This window comes from Macrobrachium rosenbergii, chromosome 21, assembly GCF_040412425.1.
Source record: "Macrobrachium rosenbergii isolate ZJJX-2024 chromosome 21, ASM4041242v1, whole genome shotgun sequence".
NCBI lineage: Eukaryota > Metazoa > Arthropoda > Malacostraca > Decapoda > Palaemonidae > Macrobrachium > Macrobrachium rosenbergii.
The window spans coordinates 39,991,773-40,010,145 of NC_089761.1; the positions used below are offsets into that span (position 1 = coordinate 39,991,773).

Below are 18,373 nucleotides of genomic sequence, written 5' to 3' on the forward strand. Positions count from 1 at the left end.
TGTGTTTACATAATTATGTTTATTCATATTTTTAGTTATATATGTGTGTAGTGGTTAGTGCCGTCAGTGCACCTCATGCGGTGCGTTGTAGGCATTACTTAAGGTTCTCTGCAGAGTCCCTTCGGTCCCTAGCTGCAGCTCCTTTCATTCCTTTTACTGTACCTCCGTTTATATTCTCTTCCGTCTGACTTTCTACCCTCTCCTAACGATTCATGGTGCAACTGCGAGTTTTTCCTCCTGTTAAGCCTCTCAAACCTTTTAATTGTCAGTTTCCCTCTTTCGGCGCTGAATGACCTCTTAGGGCCCAGTGCTTGGCCTTTGGCCTAAATTCTGTATTCAATTCTATATTCAATCAAGGTGTAACCTGACAGCCTGAAAATCTCAACAAAACCAAATAAAACCTCAAAAATCTCTTCATACTCGAGGAATCACACAGTCTTGGCTGCGAAACCTGCCGTGAAGTGAGGTTTCCCTTGAATGCTCAGCTCAAGAGTAACATGCGCTGAGGTGACTTAAAGAACCGTCCTTCAGGCCTGACAATCCCTCCGTCTTTTATTCCTTCTTTTTTTCTCTCTCTCTTTTCATTAGCGATTCCTGATGCATTCGATTGCTTCTCGTGGGCTTTCCCGGCCTGCAGTTCTCTACGTCCTGTCCTGTATTCCATTGTTTTGTCTCGTTCTTTTTTACATTCAGTCGTTTATTCGTTCGTTGTTTTTCTTAGCGTGTTCGTGGAAAGCTTTTTTTTTTTTAGGTTCTTTGTTAATGGTTTTTTATATTTTATTTCACGTCTAAAATTGTAAAAATCTCTAGTTTTTGTTTAGTTGCATTACTTCCATTATCCTCAGTTGCATTACTTCCATTATCCTCTTTTGGCGTCTCATTTCGTTTGTTTTTATTATTTGCCTGATAATTTTAGAAAAATCTTTATTTAATGGTTTCCTTACGATCCTCTCCGTTTTTCTCAGTGTCTCAGAACAATTCTATTTTTATAGTTTTTTTTTTTTATCTAATAACATCAAAACATATTTTTCTTGGCGCCTTTCTTCCTGTTTTTTGTTTATTTTTTCTTCATCTTTTTATCCATGTGCCTCTTCTTCAAAAGGTGTCAGGAACTTGCCTGAAGTAAAATTGCAGGAACTGACTTCAGTAATCTTCATGCGAGTGTAGCGTGGTTTGGCCTTGTAATTGTTGCGACAGAGAGAGAGAGAGAGAGAGAGAGAGAGAGAGAGAGAGAGAGAGAGAGATCTTCGTTTAGATGAATATTTTTGTAATATAAATGTAGAGATGGCAGGGGCAGTCTTCTGTGATGGGGTTTGATACAATCCTGAAGGTCGTGTTTATAGACGTGTGAAACACCTAGTTCTGAGGTTTCAGCTGGCCACACTCTTGTTTTCCTCTACAGCAACTCTTAATAAGGACACTTAATAATTTTGGACAAAAAATATATGATCTAAAATCACAGAGAAAGAAAGAGGCCGTTGATCTATACTAATTATAGTTGAAGGTACTACATCTGTCATTCTTTTAATCTCTAGTGGCGTTCCTCTGGGATCTGTCCTCGTCCCCTACCATTTTTTTTTTCCCTTTTTCTCAATGACTTCATTCAAGCTCCTCTTACCCTAGTTGGTCACGTGCAGATGATTCTACTCTTCTCAAATCAGCCCTACTTTTCAACCTCGTAGGGGTGGTATGCCACAAGTTTGCCTCTCGCGGTGCACTGTAGGCATTACTTAAGTTTTTTTTGCAGCGTCCCTGCAGCCCCTAGCTGCAACCCCTTCCATTCCTTTTACTGTACCTCCGTTCATATTCTCTCATTTCCATATTACTTTCCACCCTTTCCTTTCAACGCCAAATGACGTCATAGGTCTCAGTGCGTGGCCTTTGGCTAAATCTTATATTCCAATTCCAGTTCCTACTTTTCAAGTCAGCCTTCTTTAGGAGTTCTTTCTAAGTCTTGCTTATGTTATTGATAAAGCTAATGCGGACCTGTATGTTTGAATAGGACATAAATCTCCTAGTCAATCTGCCTGTATATATTTTCATGGTGCTGCCTTGTAATGTGTATATCCTCCCATAGTTTTTTATATATTTACTCTTCTATTTATCATGTATTATGTGTAATAATCATAATTATTGAAATATATCATATCAGATCTCAAAAGAATTAATGATTTAGATGACTTAATAACGTAATTTAGAATTAATAGTATCTTTCTTGATAACAGTGTAGTAACAGAAGAGAGAGATAGAGATTCGAGTTTTAGACCAGATGTATCATCTGTCATCAGTTCAGATAAGAAAGCGTGCTTTGTTTTGAGTTAGCGGTAACAGGTTAGGAATAACAATTGTTCGAGTTTTCCGTTTTGTTTTAAAAACATGCCAGTCATAATTAACCAGTTTTGATCATGTAAGGATTTCTATAAAAGCTTTGTCTCATACGAGAATAATTTTACATGCATGGCTCTGGTCATGTATGCAATTTTGAGAGTAAGACCTCATGATCGATTGCGTCATGTATTGTCCCGATTGCGGTCAAAACATTTTACTGGAAGTGATGTCACCTTCCTCCTTCTAGAAGTTTCCTTGTATCTAGTTCCCAGAATGCTTTAATGACATCATAAGTTTCATTTCCTGCTAGAATCCTGAAATCTGCTCATTCTTATTAGAGGGACCTTTAGTGGTGGTTCCCCCTCTCTCTCTCTCTCTCTCTCTCTCTCTCTCGTCCTTCAAAGAGAATAATTATTAACGTAGAAAATTTGTGGTCACTGGTATTAAATATAGCTTTTGAGGTCTGATGTTAGGAAAACTATAATGGCATCTGGTAAAAAAATGTGTTTTCTAAATCTAAAGCAGCAAAATGAGATTTTACAAAGGTTTTCACAAGCTTGTGTAAGGTAAAGTGAATTTTACTTATTATTACCATGGTATAATAAGGTGTGTTAAAAGAAATTTTTGCCTTAGTGAAATTATTATTGATAAATCTTTTGTGTATTTTTGTGTTCTAGTGTTTGCAATCTCTTGATTTTTGTTGGTGATTTAACATTTATTTACTTAGCATTTTAAATATTTCTTAATAATTTAACATTGCAGACTTGATTTAATTTTCATTTACTAAGATTTTCTTTTCAAATCTTGAGTAATTCTTGATCATTTAAATTTTGCTTGATTAACTTAATTTCTTGATAAATTAAAGTTTTGTTATTTAATTTTCTTAATAAATTAAAGTTTTGTGATTTAAATTTGATTAATAATTTAATTCAAGAATTAATGAAATTTTGTTTTGTTTTCAAGTAATAGTAAATTTTTCAGAATGTGAATTCTAATTATAAATTTTGAATTTAACAATAAATTTTTGTATTTAATATTTAAAAAAAAACGGTGTTTCATTTATTAACCACCAGAGAATAGGATTAATTTTGTGCATAAGGCAAAGTGATAAACATGTTTTGTTCCTTTAGTTTTGGTGAAGTGAATTAAGACCAGGGAAACAGTTAAAGTTGTTTGATGGAGTGATGCCCTTTATTCTGATATATTTCTTATTTAATATTTGATGCCTCACCCATTCTTTTGATGAACTTAATTTGATTTTTCACATGATCAATGAGCTTTTTAAGGGATCACTGTTTACCTTTAGAGTATTCAGTCGTAATTCTTATTCTTATGAGAGTTCAGGTATCTGCCAGAAGTGAGGTAAATTTTTGAATTTTGTGATTAGTTGTGTAATAACCAGGTACTTGGAATGCATCATGAAAATATAAATATATATATATATATATATATATATATATATATATATATATATATATATATATATATATATATATATATACATATATATATATATATATATATATATATATATATATATATATATATATATATATGTGTATAATAATTTTAGACTTTTCTTCTATCTCACTGCCTCATACTGAAGTCAACATTAACTTTCTTGAACCAAAACCCTTACGAAATCGTCTAAAAGTGAAATCGCTGTATTGCCCGTAACCTTAATTATTAAGCGAGAAATTAAGAAAAAAAAATTAAGGAAATGGACATTGCTTTCCGGGGAAGAATTCCCTTAATTAGGCTAAAGAATTCGTGATCTGATTTCTGAATGTTTTGCGTTAATTGGAAATTCCAGTAGGACTTTTTTTTATCTTTTTTATAAATGGGCTTTGTTGCGTTGGTTAAGGCTTTTTATCTCGTATAAATGTGGTTATGTTAGTTATTATTTTGATTATGGATGTTTTATCGTGTATTTTGTTACAAGATATATATATATATATATATATATATATATATATATATATATATATATATATATATATATATATATATACTGTATATCGTAATAATTCGACGTATAAAGATATATATATATATATATATATATATATATATATATATATATATATATATATATATATATATATATATTAGGTTTCTGTGCATATATGAATATGTCTGTCAATACACTAAACTTTCAAAACTTCTTCACGATTAAAGTTTTAGGATATCATTCTTAGCACTTTTTATTTAACAAAAAACAGAGCATGACTTGCTATTATTACGGAGTAGGATTTAAAAAAAAAAAAACACACACACAAGGTAAGATTGTGAATTGAATGTGAACCTCTCTCTCTCTCTCTCTCTCTCTCTCTCTCTCTCTCTCTCTCTCTCTCTCTCTCTCTCTCTCCTACGCGCTTGGCAGCATCTGGAACGCGAAAGGTAATCAAGTGGAGCTGACGTAGAAATGCACCCAGGGTCCACTTTCCTCTTGGGCGCATGCGTATTAGACCCTTGCGCCATATTGCATGAAAGCAGTTTCCTTCGATCTCTCACGTCAACGTTAGGCCTATAGTTCATTAATTTGCCAATGCCATCTTCTTAGATTTTACCTCTAAACATTTTCGTATGGCTTTCAGGATTTATCATCCACATATGTATATTTTTTACTTGGAATTATTGTGATATGAAAGGACGCTGTGAAAACATTTTAGCAATTCAAAGCGTAAAGACAGCAACCGAACTTTCCAGAACCGTTAGACTTCGCTCCCGTCTGCTATTTAAAGGTACAGTATTTGAAAAAATTCCCAGAGTCCTTATCGCACTATTAACAAACACATTGACCCGTTCTGGCTTAAGGTCAGCACAATCCAGAAGGCAGCATAACGTCGAGGAAGAGCGAACGATCGCCATTTCGTACAAAAAGAAACGAGTTATGGGACCTGCGGGCATAGGTAGCAGTACAAGGTCAACTTGCATGGTTGGAGGTGGTAGGGTGATTCTTTCGTCCTCCCACCCTCTCTCTGTTGTCATCCCTCCTGTCAGACTAATAGCCCTCTTCCAGCTCTTTTTGGTTATTCTGTGTTTTGTTTTGATTGCTCTGATCCGGTTTCTGCTCATAAATACAAATTTTGGAATGGTAGCTTAACTGTTGATTCAGTTTTCATGATAATGACGCAACAGTATAATATTCTTCATCTCAGTGAGTCTATCGGCATCGCTTGATCAGTTCACACTTTGGGTTCATGTCGACTTAAACTCTTCTTCTTCTTGGACTTCTGCGAAAGAAACAACAAACCACCGAAGTGCAGCGCAAGACTCGACCCTGTAGAGTTTCGTGTTTCGTTCCGTCCTCGTACTATTAGAGGCCACAGCTTTGTAAGATATTGCTACTTGCAATATTGCCAACAGTAGCTCAAGACTATTTCTTTAATGTTATTACGTCTTTGGTCTGAGTTCGTTAATTTGCTAGTACACTTCATGCTGATAATGGTTTTGCTATTGAATATTCAGTACGTTGTTTACCATAACAATTCAGTTTTACTAATGTGTTATTGACTTCAATGCCAGTACCACAGTAGTTACTTAGCAGTAATGTTGCTACTTCTGTAGCCTGTGTTACCCTCATTTATTTACTGAATGAATTATGTATAACTTATTTGTTGCCCTTCATTTTACAGAAGCTCGCTTTGCAACCTGAGAGCTTGCTACTAATAAATATGATTAATAGAATTTAGCTTGCTAATAATGAATATGATGAGTACGTGCAGATTTTATAAATAATAATAATGACGGTATGAATTAATTTTTCTCACATGCATTACCTATTAAAAGTACTCATAGTTTTGTAATCTCACTCAAATGTTGCATCTCTCTCTCTCTCTCTCTCTCTCTCTCTCTCTCTCTCTCTCTCTCTCACCTTTTTACATAACTGAAACAAGTTACTGAGTAGAATTGTACCATAGCAACCAATCCAGAATTTACTCCCATCAACCCAATGCCACTCCTCCCCCCTCCCCTCTTCTTCTTCGTCTGAGAACCTGGAGCCATAACTTTTTTTGGTTGTATATGACAGTCATCAACACTACGCATGCATATACTTTTGCAGACTGAATACAGTAACAAGAATATGAAAGAAAAGAGTAGTACTCCTGCGTCAGAATTCTGTACACTGGTATTAAATATATATATTTATTACTGATTTATGTAAACTGACATCGCAAGCATTAGATAAAAGAGAGAGAAATGGGGGGGGGTGTTTAAAGCCACGAAAGGAAGATACGAGGTTACTGCTTATTTTCAGTACTGAAGTCAGCCACTGGAAGAGAGAGAGAGAGAGGCGTTTAAGCAGTAAATTTAGCTTGTCTATGGAATAAGCGAGAGGGATTATTAAAACTATCGACTTGTTGCATAGCTAATTTCCAGGACCTGTGCAAACACTGAAAAAGCGAAAAGAATGGCGAAGTGTGTTTGTGAGAGAGCGTGTGTGTGGTTGTAAAGCAGTGGAGTAAGGTTCAGTAAATTAGGTTTTCTTAACTTACGTATTTCAGCTGTTAAGAGAATTTGTCTTTTGTTTCGACTCTTGTAAGTATGGAGGAGTCGTTTGTATATCTTCTTGCTTATTACCCTGCAAGATGAATATTAGGTAAAATCAGGCAACCATACAAAGAATAAATAAATACATTATCCCAATAATAATGGGGTTCTCTTGAAGAACAAAATGAACCGAGAAAAAGCACTTATCTCCTGCCATTTGCTCATCGTGTGACGGCCATTGATAAACATAGGACTAACTTAGTATCAGGGTTTTAGCACTGTTCGTAAGGGTGTCTTTCTCTATCATTAAGTAAACGGATGTAAATAACTCAATACAAATAAATATAAACTTCACAGAACACTGCTGAACACCAAGTCAAGAAAGTATAAGGTAGAACCATGACGGTTCAAGAAAAAAAAAATTAGCAGCCACTCCTAGACCTATACGAGGTCACAGAGGAGAGCTTAGCTGGCGTTCTTTCCACCCCGTTTAAGAAAACCGGGTATTTAACCGGAACAAACACACTTAGTAGTTGAGTCCTCGTTGTCGAGCAACCGAAGAACATAATTTGGGTTCCAGGGACGATTCTGTTGTTGGGTTACGCTAGGCTTATGTTTGCAGTGGCTGTTACACGCAACGAAACAGTGGAAGTAAAGAATTTAGTTGATAATGAATACCTTCAGTAATACGTCCCAAAGGCGTCTTTCACATCGGCTTTGGTGTCATGTTGCCAAGCGGATGAGAGAGAGAGAGAGAGAGATGCATGCCTAATGAAGGTAATTCAGCCAGGAAAGACCCGGGAAAACCCGGTGAGGAAAACCGGCTTTTTTTTTCCTTTTGTGTACCTTCTTTCCATTTATTTCCCGCGCATGGTCTTCGACCACATTCAGTGTCGTCAGTATCATGAAGGATGGTTAAAGTAATGTGAAGATTGATTGATTGGTTAGAAGCATATTTCGTGTCGAATAGTGTGAAGATGATTGTTTAGCTAGATTGGGTGGCTTCAAATATTTTGAAGATTGATTGAATGATTGATTGGTTAAACTATATCTTGCACTAAATCACTGCGAAGAAAAATCATTTATTGGACACTAGTCACTTCAAATGGGAGCATTTTTTTGCTTGTAACTTTTATTCTAAACTGTCAATGGTCGGTGATATGTTTTTTTTTTTTTTTTTGTATACTGGTTCAGCGGGCTAAGTATGAATTTGGCAGTAAACGTTGTTTTTCGTCTTTCTAGAGCCACCCCTTCAGTGAAACAGCTCTCTCTCTCTCTCTCTCTCTCTCTCTCTCTCTCTCTCTCTCTCTCTCTCTAATTTTATATATATATATATATATATATATATATATATATATATATATATATATATATATATATAACAATTAGGGTCCGATATAGTAAAGGCTGAACATTCATTTTGATCACATCCATTACACCTAAATGGAATCAAGGAAACCACCACCATTTAAAAGTTTGTGAGAGTGAGAGAGAGAGAGAGAAAGTATACATTCCGACCGAACATCAGCTAAAGTCAGACTATGAGACTAAACAGAAGCCAGCGGTAGGCTGTTAAAACACCACCAGTTGAGGAGCAGACTTCTAAACACATCGTAGAGCAAATGACACGGTTGATAGCTCAGTGAAGCAGTGAAACTCAGGAGAAAAGGAGCTTTCCTTGTTCCTCTTTTGTGGCTGAATCTTCGATACTGATTTAGGATAAACGTGGCTGATGGTGGGAAGTCTGTTTTGAAGGGCACACGCTCTCTCTCTCTCTCTCTCTCTCTCTCTCTCTCTCTCTCTCTCTCTCTCTCTCTCTCTCTCTCTCTCTCTCTCTCTCTCGTCTTTTTCCATTTTCCTTCTTTTTGCATTATGGTTTATTGCTTTTTTCTGTTCTGTTTTCCTGTTTCCATGCCCCCTTCCTTGTTTGGTTTTCCTAGTTGCTTCGTTTTTCTTGCTTTTCCTATTCTTTTTCCTTGTTTTTATTATTTTCCCTTTTTCTTGTTAATTATTCTTCTGCTATCTTCAGTCCCTTTCCATCATTTTTCTAATTGAATAAAGAATATTTATATTAATAATGCTATTAACATTTGCACATATCTTGGGTCAATGAGCGGTCAAGGTTCAGTGAAGGGATGAATGGTCTATCAAATTTTTGAGGTCTCTGACCCAGTTGGTTAATTATGCACCTAGCAGTCAGTCGACTGTGGTTCTTGCCAAGAACCTTAAAGCTAAAACTTTTACGAGCCATTCTAAAGTACTGGAATGCATGAAAGGTCGGGTGAGCTAGTTAGTGTTTTGTGAAAGTGAAATACTGGTCTTAACATCACGTCTTTGCTTTACTCATTGACTGTTTCCTCCCCAAATTACCAAGCTCTGGAATTTTTTTCATTCTTCTGTTTTCCCTGACTTACAATCCCCAGCCGTCTTCCTCTACTATCCTTTGTGTTTGTGTGTGCGTGTGTTCTTTGAGCTTGTGCTGTACAAAGTCGTTTAAGGTTCCCTTCCCATCGGACTCTTCAATTAGAAATTATGCATTAGGAGAAGAAGGGCTGATAAATGATTAGGTGGTTTAGACAGGTAGAGAAAATGGAAGAACTAGTATAAAAGACGGATAGTAAATGACTGCAACTTCAAACGGAAAACTTTATTTTCAGCTAGACTAAAGACACATTAATATGAAACATACTATTACTATTCTAGCTCCACCTTGCATTATGGCTAACGATGTGCACAAAAGAATAGTATTCAGCCTACTTAACGTGTCTAAAACTGCACCTTTGAGTAAATTATTAATATTATTAGATGAACCCTATTCATATGGAACAAGCCCACCAAAGGGGCCATTGACTTGAAATTTAAGCCTCCAAAGAATATGGTGCTCATTAGCAAGAAGTAACAGAAGGTAAAGGGAAATACAAAATGAAAAGCACTTTTGAAAAAGAAAAATAAAGAATTAATAAATAATACATAAATAAACATAAACATGAAGATCATAGAAAAAACCATTATTGTAATGATTATTGATGACATATGACAGTATTTGAAAAAAAAGATAAAAATTAGACCCAAGGGAATTAGAAAGGATTACAAGAGAATTCACAGAGCTGCAGATTTTAAACAAGGTCGTCCACCTTGTTGTTAACCAGATGACGTCAAACTGGATTTACTAAATAAACAAAGCCTTGGTGTCGACCTGAAAGCAGATGGGAAGGTTCGCTGCCTTACATGACGATGACATTTCAGCTGTTGTGCAATGTTGTCTTTGCAATCACTCGAGAGGGCTTGCAGGTGACACCTCTCTCTCTCTCTCTCTCTCTCTCTCTCTCTCTCTCTCTCTCTCTCTCATCTGCCCGAGTTCAGTACCGAGAATGAGCATAGCTACTTAGCATTCTCTCTCTCTCTCTCTCTCTCTCTCAACTGCCCGAGTTCAGTACCGAGAATGAGCATAGCTACTTATTATTCTACGGGCCTTCTCTCTCTCTCTCTCTCTCTCTCTCTCCTGCCCGAGTTCAGTACCAGGAATGAGCAGTAGCTACTCATCATTCTCCGGCCTTCTCTCTCTCTCTCTCTCTCTCTCTCTCTCTCTCTCTCTCTCTCTCTCTCTCTCTCTCTCTCTCTCAACTGCCCTGAGTTCAGTACCGATCATAAGCAATAGCTACTTATCTTCCTCCGGTCCTCTCTCTCTCTCTCTCTCTCTCTCTCTCTCTCTCTCTCTCTCTCTCTCTCTCTCTCTCTCTCTCTCGTGTCTGGGAGACTGTGTTCATAGAGAAACCATCTGTTTCATAGGTGGCTTACCAGCTGGTGGTGCCTGAAGTTAATCATAGGGAGAGCACGTGCAAAGGCAACTTCTACGAATGTGTAGCCATTCGCATCGCTCTTATGAAAGCGGGGAGCCGTTTCAGAGGCAAATCATTACCATTACTACTACTACTACTACTTCTGCTACTATGATTTTAATTTGTTCGTTTATTTTCTTGTTTATTTTATATTTTTATTCCTATGTTTTATTTGCTTATTCATTGGAGGAAGGGAGATGGTTCCTTCGAAAGCTAAGTAAATTTGTTTTTCGTGCCTTGTTGTGTACACATATATATATATAATATATATATATATATATATATATATATATATATATATATATATATATATATATATATATATATATATATATAACAACAACAAGGCACGAAAATACATTTATTTAGCTTTCGAAGGAAACATCTCCTTCCTCCCATGAATAAGCAAATAACACAAGAATAAAAGCATAAAATAGTTAGAAAAAAAAACGAACAAATAAAAACCTTGTAATATATATATATATATATATATATATATATATATATATATATATATATATATATATAGATAGATAGATAGATAGATAGATAGATAGATAGATAGATATATAGATAAAGACAAAATCCATGAAGGAAAGAGAAACAGTGGAGTGCTGCAAGGCCTTTCGACTTATCGTCCTTTACTTAGTAGATCAGCCTGTTAAGTAAAGGACAAGAAGTCGAAAGGCCTTGCAGCGCTCCATTGTTTCTCTTTCCTTCGTGGATTTTGTCTTTATTTACACATTCATCACGTTCCATATTTTCGTTATTCAGTTGTACATCTATATACATATATTGTCAAGAAGAAAACCATGTAACGTTTTGACTGTCTTAGAACATTAAAACTTTAAACAAACAAAGAAGCCGGAATGCCCTTTTGGTGAAACAAAAGAAAGCAATGATAAATTATAGACAAAAACGAAATGAAAATAAACGTACCAACAAATAAATAAAAATTTAAATATACATAGCAACGAAAAATGAAAAAAGATAAACATTGTAATAAAGTTTTAAAGTTATTCAAACAAACTGCAAAGACATAAAAAAAACAGACAAGTATAAAAAAAATAATAAGGGTAAACGAAAAAGGTTAATCAAAAAACGAATCTCTACTCCCTCGTAAACAAACCCATAGCAGTCCAGACACGCAGCGTGACCTACAAACTCAAATGAATTGGGGAATGGAGGTAGGGGGGAGGTGGTGGAACACGTGCAGCTGCTCCAACGGAACAAAGTCCTTTTAGACGTCTGTCCTTCGAGCCGCGATGAACCGACCTTGTTTCGTCACAAGTCTGATGGTCATTTGTGTCATCGCTCGTTGCTGGGGCGTTTCTGTTGATTGAAACACTGAAGCGGTTTTCTTACGAGAAAACGCAAGAAAATGGCCACAGCCACATTCACACGTTGAAAAGAGATATATTTACTCTTCACACCCTCCTCCCCCCCTCTACTTTCCCAACCAACGGTGCGGTACCATCACCTGCAGGTACACCACCCCCCTCCCCTGCTATGGAGGCTCTGATGTATCAAGGTTGTTCAATATCGTTTACATCCTGACCGAGCTCCTGGGTGGGTATGGTACTATTTGGTTTTTTTTGTTTGCTTCCATTCTAGAATAGATTTTTGGGTTCTCTCTCTCTCTCTCTCTCTCTCTAAATATTTTTCCCACTCAGTTCATTCATAGTACTAGTCTCATATTCACTTTGGCATCTTCAATTTCCCTTTCAAATGCGCATTTTGGTGTTTCTTCATATTATCATCATTATTATTAGAAAATACCAACCCCATAGAATATCAACCCCAGTGCAAAAAAAAAAAAAAAGTAACTTCTTGACCTCACCCAAGAGCGCCTCTTGAATTGTAGGTCACGTCGGGAGGGCACATGACGCTACAGTGCTTGAAGGACATTATTGGCGGCCATAATTCCTTCGTTAGAATAGTGTCTAGGTCAAGACCTCAAGAAGCGAGGCCGTTTAGGTCTAGAACTAGACCTATAAGTCTTGTCTTCTTAAACGGTGATAAGTCTTGTCTTCTTAAACGGGGTGGCTCCAGCGTTACCTCTTCCAGTTCTCTGCAATTCATCTTTGGTGTGAAGTTTCTAGCTCCGTGCCCTAACCCACCTTGTCTGTGACCCACAACGCCCGAATATGTACCAGGTACTTAATTCACTACGTAGGCCAACGGAGGCACAAATGGGGTTTAAGACATTCCGTCTCTCTTGGGAATTAAGCCCGGCTCCTCCCACTGATGAGAAAAGCATCAGTACCGTTGGAATGTAAACCCCGTTATTATTATAATGTAGTAATTACTATTACTGACATTCCCTATTTGACCTCGGTTTAGGACACTTTCTTCCCAGTTCTGCCCTTATTATCATTATTATATACAGCTCTGGATGTTAATGCAAAAAAACTACATAAATGTAGTTTTTATATATAGGTCATTTTTGGTGTTGCTGTTAATTATTCTTGAGGTAAACATTGTAGAACTTTATTCATTATAGGTTCATCAATTCATATTGCAACCGTAATCGGCGTGAAAGCGATCTCATTGAATGAATGAATAATGTATTGGATTGGGGGCGGAGCTAACGGCGAAGGGAATGTATATAATACTGTCAGTAAGAAGTACCAGCATATACTCTTTTATTCTTGGAAAATGTGCAGTGCACTTGCGCGTACGGCAGTGGTTATGACTGATAACTAGGCAGTGAATGCAAAGTGTCGTTACCGTAGTTTCCTCCTAATTACCCAATCTCTTGTTACGAAAAATTTAAAACAAAAGAGGTACTCATTTGTAAGCCCATAGACCCGGTGAAGTGTGGATATGGTGTCAGCCTCGTGACGTTGGTCTATCCAACCAGCTATTTCTCTCAGTCGTAGGGTTATTACGCGTGTGTGTGCAGCTCACGAAGGGAATATATAGTGAAATCGATATTTGTACTACAGTTGTATATGTCTGTTGATAATTTCCTGCGAGTGGAACGGAATATTTAGCGACAACTTTGTAGGAAACTACGCTTGGCAACCGAGTCTGGAAAACGGTTTTGCCGTTCTTGGCATTGTTCCAAGAGGTAAGCTCAAGTCTTATATTTAGCTATAATATTCTTATATATGGAGTAATGTATGCAATTGCAAATCTGCAATTATAGGTAGATGCAGGATTCAGAACGCTGCACTCTCAAGAAAGTTTCCCGCCATCCTTTTGCGGTGTTGAACGTGGGCAAAGTAGACCAATGTTGCTTTTTCTGCATTCAGTCTGGGGACTGCATGCGCTTTCCACTTATACATTACCAGATGATTATTGTTGCTTTCTCTTTGTCATCGATGCTTGAATGCTTGATTGTTATCCATCTGGTGTAGTTCTTAGGAGTAGTGGCAGGGAAACCCAGGGACGGGACGTACAGTAGAAACCGTTATGATGTTTGTGTTTTTTCGTTTTATGACTTGAGGGCGATCTAATGGTAATCTCAGCCAATTAAGTCATTCGTTCAAATGTAAGAAATATATCGTTGAATTTCCTTGTTAGTACTCTGTCTCTCTCTCTCTCTCTCTCTCTCTCTCTCTCTCTCTCTCTCTCTCTCTCTCTCTCTCTCTCTCCTGGAATCCTTGAATATTTCCCGTAACGGTTTCTTACAAACCCGTTCACATTGTCGGAATTTCATAAACCACTTGTGAATAACTTTGGAAATATGGATAGGGACAGTTAAACAGGAGTTATCTAAGCCTTGTATAATTTTTTTTTTCGAAATTCGTGGTTTTGTTTAGAAACCGTTGCGTAAAATAGTAATCCACTGAGACAGCTGTTAGGGAGAGTATTATCATGTACAGTTACAAAGTACTTAGCGTGACTGTATTGTGTTGTTTGGCTAAGAATGTGAGTAAGAACTGCAGTAGTTCTCTCTCTCTCTCTCTTTTCTCTCTCTCTCTCTCTCTCTCTCTCTGTTTCTCTCTCTCTCTGAAAACTACTGTTGTTTTCCTCTCTGAAACTACTGTTGTTTTTCTCTCTGAAACTACTGTAGTTTTTTCTCTCTAAGACTACTGTAGTGTTTTTCTCTCTGAAACTACTGTAGTGTTTTTCTCTCTGAAACTACTGTAGTTTTTTCTCTCTGAAACTACTGTAGTTTTTCTTTTCTGAAACTACTGTAGTTTTTCTTTTCTGAAACTACTGTAGTTTTTCTTTTCTGAAACTACTGTAGTTTTTCTTCTCTGAAACTACTGTAGTTTTTCTTCTCTGAAACTACTGTAATTTTTTCTTCTCTGAAACTACTGTAGTTTTTTTTCTTTTCTGAAACTACTGTAGTTTTTTTTCTTTTCTGAAACTACTGTAGTTTTTTTCTCTTTAGTTTTTCTTCTGAAACTACTGTAGGTTTTTTTCTTTTCTGAAACTACTGTAGGTTTTTTTCTTTTCTGAAACTACTGTAGTTTTTTTTCTTTCTGAAACTACTGTAGTTTTTTTCTTCTCTGAAACTACTGTAGTTTTTTTTCTTCTCTGAAACTACTGTAGTTTTTTTTTCTTCTCTGAAACTACTGTAGTTTTTTCTTCTCTGAAACTACTGTAGTTTTTTTTTCTCTGAAACTACTGTTTCTTTTTTCTCTCTCTGAAACTACTGTAGTTTTTTTTCTTCTCTGAAATTACTGTTCTGAGTTTTTTTTCTTTTCTTCTCTGAAACTACTGTCTTTTTTTTTCTCTCTCTGAAACTACTGTAGTTTTTTCTTCTCTGAAACTACTGTCTCTTTTTCTCTCTCTCTTTTTTTTTTCTTCTCTGAAACTACTGTAGTTTTTTTCTCTCTCTGAAACTTTCTGTTTTTTTTTCTCTCTCTGAAACTACTGTAGTTTTTTTCTCTCTCTCTGAAATTACTGTAGTTTTTTCTTCTCTCTTTCTACTGTAGTTTTTTTCTTCTCTCTGAAACTACTGTAGTTTTTTTCTTCTCTCTGAAACTACTGTAGTTTTTTTTCTCTCTCTGAAACTACTGTTTTTTTTTTTCTTCTCTGAAACTACTGTAGTTTTTTTTTCTTCTCTGAAACTACTGTAGTTTTTTTCTTCTCTGAAACTACTGTCTCTCTCTTTTTTTCTCTCTCTCTGAAACTACTGTAGTTTTTTTTCTCTTCTCTGAAACTACTGTAGTTTTTTTTCTCTCTCTGAAACTACTGTAGTTTTTCTCTCTCTGAAACTACTGTTCTTTTTCTCTTTCTCTTTCTCTCTCTCTCTTCTCTCTCTCTCTCTCTCTCTCTCTCTCTCTCTCTCTCTCTCTCTGAAAACTGCTGTCTCTGTCTCTGAAAACATTCTCTGAAACTTTCTGTCTCTCTTTCTATGAAAACTCTTCTCTCATTCTGAAAACTCTCTCTCTCTCTCTCTCTTTCTCTCTCTCTCTCTCTCTCTCTCTCTCTCCTCTCTCTTTCTCTCTCTCTCTCTCTCTCTCTCTCTCTCTCTCTGAAAACTTGTAGTCTCTCTCTCTCTCTCTCTCTCTCTCTCTCTCTCTCTCTCTCTCTCTCTCTCTCTCTCTCTCTCTCTCTCTCTCTCTCTCTCTCTCTCTCTCTCTCTCTCTCTCTCTCTCTCTCTCTCTTTCTCTCTCTTTCTCTCTCTCTCTTCTCTCTCTCTTTCTTGTAGTCTCTCTCTCTCTCTCTCTCTCTCTCTCTCTCTCTCTCTCTCTCTCTCTCTCTCTCTCTCTCTCTCTCTCTCTCTCTCTCTCTCTCTCTCTCTCTCTCTGTGAAAACTTGTAGTCTCTCTCTCTCTCTCTCTGAAAACATGTAATCTCTCTCTCTCTCTCTCATTGCCGGTTGTATCGTTCACTGTAATTTCTTAGATATCTATAAATCAGACTCTCTCCTTTTGAAAGTAAAAGATTTCCCCCCATTAATTACAACATAACTGAAGGTTTTCATTCTTGGGATAAATTGGTGTATTTTTTCCTATTAGGCAATAGAAATTGAGTTGGAAGATACGTTAGGTAGTGACGGAATTATTTTCTCTCTCTCTCTCTCTCTCTCTCTCTCTCTCTCTCTCTCTCTCTCTCTCTCTCTCTCTCTCCTGCCTATATCAAACTGAAGACACCAGATGTCACAAAAATTGTAACTTTGTGAAATTCGTTTTACCGGAAGCAGTTTATCGTACGCACATGCTGTGTTCCATTAACTGGTGAACAACCTACAACCTATAATAGAAATTAAATATTTATAATTACTAAGTTTAAGCTTGATCATCGGTTAATATTTTAGGACATAAGCATATTTCTCATGCAGTCTTTAATCATTCGTTTACCAAACTTCACTACTGTCAGTTTGAGTTTGTAACCATGAGGGGAGCACGTTGCTCTACTCGTTAGACTAATAATTCCTGTATCCCTTTATACTGTATTGTATATAACCCCGAGGTGAAGTCGGTAATAATGATAATTCACAGTCAATATCGGAATGCTTCACTTTCAAATCCCAACAAAAGTCTTAAAAGAAACCAGTGATCGTCTGTCAAAGAAAGCCTTTTGATGAACAGGTTCACCTTCTTGTAAAGCAGCTTTCGCGGAACTTTCATTTTTTTTTTTTTTTTTTTTTAATCATTACGGGAATTTCGTAGGAGATCTGTACAGGCTTTTGATCCGCCTCAGAGTGAGGAGAAAGGAGATGGCGATTCCAAGAACTTAGTGACACCAATTCTTAATTGGTGTCACAAATGGTATCAGTAGGCCTATGATGGAAGAGAGAGCAGCTGTGTAGGAGAGAAGGGCGGTGCTAAACTACGAAGGGAGCCGTAGACCTACTTGCTTTTTTGAAGGAAAATGGATTATGAAAATTTGGAGATCAGAAGCAATTTGAAAATTCTAAGGTTTTTAGAGTGATTTTTTTTTGTGGCTATTAAAACTAGAGTTACAGAGAGAGAGAGACCGACCCTTAAACTGAGCAGTCTGGATTATCGGTTTCATCTGTAAATAAGGAAAATGGTGACCAGGTGGGAATTAAAAATGAATACTTTTATATGGAGACACAACACCGCCTTTGTGCAAGGGCTCATGCTGGCATAAGGCTGGTTATAAATCTAAATGACCCGCTAATGCTGTTCTGAACGAAAGTTGAACAAAGCCAGGAAGATTTTTAGATTTTTTAGCCATGCGAATTATCACTCCCAAGACAAGTTGAAAGTGATGCGAACACCCGATGTTGACAGTTGAAAAATCGTGTGATGTTTGCTCTACATAATATTCCGTTCCACGTTGAAAACGAAAGTTCTTGTGCGTTCTGTCGTAACATTTTCGTGACTTTAATACTTTTGATTTTTTTTTGTTTCGAATTTTTAAGCTTCAGGAGTGCAACTTGCAATTAGCTTGTGAGTCAGCGTGTGGTCTTTAAAGAAAGTGTAAGACAGGCAACAGCAGTGTTGCAATACCGAGGGATATGTATACTTAAATTACAGCGTAGAGATCTGGTGTAGGATTAATCGTGCAACTGTGTTTTTGTGAAAGTAATGAGGACCTAGTAATATATATATATATATATATATATATATATATATATATATATATATATATATATATATATATATATATATATATATATATATATATATATAATTAAAAATTGAGATAAGGGGGCAGGGAGTTTTAGGATCTGACAACCGAGCTAGCTGTCATTCGACACGAGGACTCTACATAGTAGACCTAACCGCCAGTGGATAGATAAGGAAGTAGGCCTATGACGGGAAGTGCCTTTGTTGGTGG

General features: G+C 36.5%; 1 protein-coding gene across 2 annotated transcripts in view; it reads left to right on the forward strand.

Moving 5' to 3' along the window:
• The window catches only part of LOC136849983 (carboxypeptidase B-like), a 68,029-nt gene that overhangs the window by 32,291 nt on the left and 17,365 nt on the right, over nt 1-18,373 (forward strand). The window contains exon 1 of one of the 2 annotated variants that reach the window (XM_067123525.1): nt 13,458-13,734. The exons of the other annotated variant lie outside the window; for it this stretch is intronic. The gene's annotated coding sequence lies outside the window, so the exon portion shown is untranslated. Of the gene's footprint in view, nt 1-13,457; nt 13,735-18,373 lie in introns of those variants that run through there. 2 annotated transcript variants of the gene reach the window in all.